Source organism: Pediculus humanus, genomic scaffold, assembly GCF_000006295.1.
Source record: "Pediculus humanus corporis 1103172108322 genomic scaffold, whole genome shotgun sequence".
NCBI classification, from domain to species: Eukaryota; Metazoa; Arthropoda; class Insecta; order Psocodea; family Pediculidae; genus Pediculus; species Pediculus humanus.
Window position 1 is genome coordinate 363,019 of NW_002987891.1, and position 2,681 is coordinate 365,699.

Sequence of the window (2,681 nt, forward strand, 5' to 3'; positions counted from 1 at the left end):
TGTGTATGTGCATGTGTGTGTGTATATATCTGTATGTATCTGTGAGAGTGTGTGTGTGTGTGTGTGAATGTGTGTGCATGTATGTATGTGTGAGAGTGTGTGTGTGTGAATGTATGTATATGTCTGTATATATCTGTGTGTGTATGAGTTTATGTGTATATGTCTGTATGTATCTGTGTGTGTATGAGTTTATGTGTATATGTCTGTATGTATCTGTGTGTGTGCATGTGTGTGCATGTGTGTGTGAGAGTGTGTTATGTATGTGTGCATGTGTGTGTGTGTGTGTGTGCATGTGTGTGTGTGTGCATGTGTGTGCATGTGTGTGTGTTTGTGTATGCTAAAGCATTTGAATTTTTTTTTGTATTTTAATTACAACAACAACAACAACCATTATTTTTCCAAATCTCTACTGTTACTTGATATGCATTGTGAATGTGAGTGTGTGTGTGTGTGCATGAATGTTTAAATTCCCTCATTGTCATTTATTATTTAATAATCAAAATTAATAAATACATAAACTACATGATAATAATTATGTTACTGATACATAACTACATAAACTTTATTTTCAATTATGAAATAATAATAATACTTAGTTAAAAAAGCTTGATCTTACATGACTAATCACAATGTGTACTTTTTTGCAATACTTTTTATCAAAAATGAAATAATTTTATTGATTATTAATCTGACTTATTGATTTATTGTTTAATAACATTTTAAAGTTAATAAATAAATAAAAAGGGAGAAAATTACATAAAGTTCCAAATAAAACCACAAAAGCATGCAAGACAATAAAGAATTTTAATAAAAAATTATCTATGTACATAAATGTTGTAATTAATAACCATAAACTTAACATTAATAATTTTATGTACATACATAGTTTAATATTTAATAATAATAATAATGATGATGATAAATAAAAAAAATTTTTTTACATTATTATGAGAAGTAATTTTTTTCATGTGAATTTTATAAACTTATCATACCTCGTATGACGATGATGATGATGATAATTCAATGCCAGGTATACAAAACATTTTATGTCATTTTAAGGTATAACATACTTAAAAATAAAATTCCTTTTTCTATTTATTTACTTTAAGGGCCCCCCATTCATTTTTATGTCAGTATGGTAGTCATATTTCAAATCTAATAATAATAATAATGAGTAATTATTAATTATCTTTATGCAGTGTGTGTGTGTGTGATTCGAATGAATAAAATAATAATAATAATGTATGACAATTGACAAATTATATCGACATTTTATAAAATATAACCGTTAAATAAAATAAAATAAAAAATTTTTTGTACTTAACGAACGAATGATGGCGTTGGTAGTAACGGTTTTTTTTTCATTTTGCATCCGGCATTATTAAATTAAATAAAATTCGTTTAAAATCCTCAAATTCGTTTTACTTTTTTTTAAATCTTTGTCATAATAATAATAATAATCAATCATATTTATCACTAATACGAACATAATTTACACGTTTTATAAAAAATATTTTAAAAAAAAATTTTTGTCATAGTGAAAGGAAAAGAACGACATTTTGAAAAATGTAGGTTAATTTTTGGCGAAATTTTTTTTCCATTATTTTCACAATTATTAAAAAAAAAAATCAAAATCTAATTGGACATATGGCTTTTTGACAAGTGGTACATGGTTTTTTTTCTATATTATATTTAGTTCATTCGTTGTGAATATAACGAAAAAAAGAAAGAGAGAGAGAGAGAGAGAAAAATTATTTAGGCCAGTCAGTTCATGGATCACGCCACTTTTCTGCCATGTTGAATTCAGTCAAATTTCAAACAAATTGTCCTGTGGTTTTGGCTATCTAAGCTACGCGGTTATAATTTTTTTTTTTTTATTTTTATTATTATTATTAAAAAAGAAAAAACATCGCGGTAGATTTAGATTTCTCAAAATAAATTCGATTATTGTTTTTTTTTTTTATTATATCTATATATATAGTAATACGTTATGACCATAGATTGCTGCTATTGTGAAAATATAAATTTTTTAACTCGTTAATATTAATTTATATTTACAACATTTAAAAAGTGTGATTACTTTAAAGTGTATTATTTAGAAATTTTTACGGTTTTTTTTTTCTTTTTACACATTCCGTTTATTATTATTATTTTAAAAAAAAAATAAGTAAAATTCGTTAAAAAATGATTACACCTAATACATCTTCAGTAGCAAATATGGATACCACAAGGTAAATATTAATACTTTTTTTTTTTTTTTTGAATTTAATTTAATTTCTTACCTTATTTTTGTGCTGTCCTATGCAATCCAATGCCGGTATCTATGTGTAATGTATGTCTTTAAACCACAATGTCATAATCATGTATATATTTTGGCGATCAAAAAGTTAACCTCATTCTTTTTGTTTTGCATCATTTTTTTTCTATTTGGCTACAATTTTCAACCAACACTCCTTAAATTTATTATTAGGCGGCATTTGTGTGTTTGTTTGTGCATTTTTTAGTAACATGTTGTTGCTCCTCCTCATGCTGAAATTATACAAAATTAATTAATTAATTTGTCTCTTATGTTTTTACATTCTATAAATTAAGAGATGTGTGTGAAAGGTTTTGATGAAATTCAGTTGAAAAGGTTTATTTGTTGTTATATTTTGTAGTAAGATTACATGGGAAACGATAAA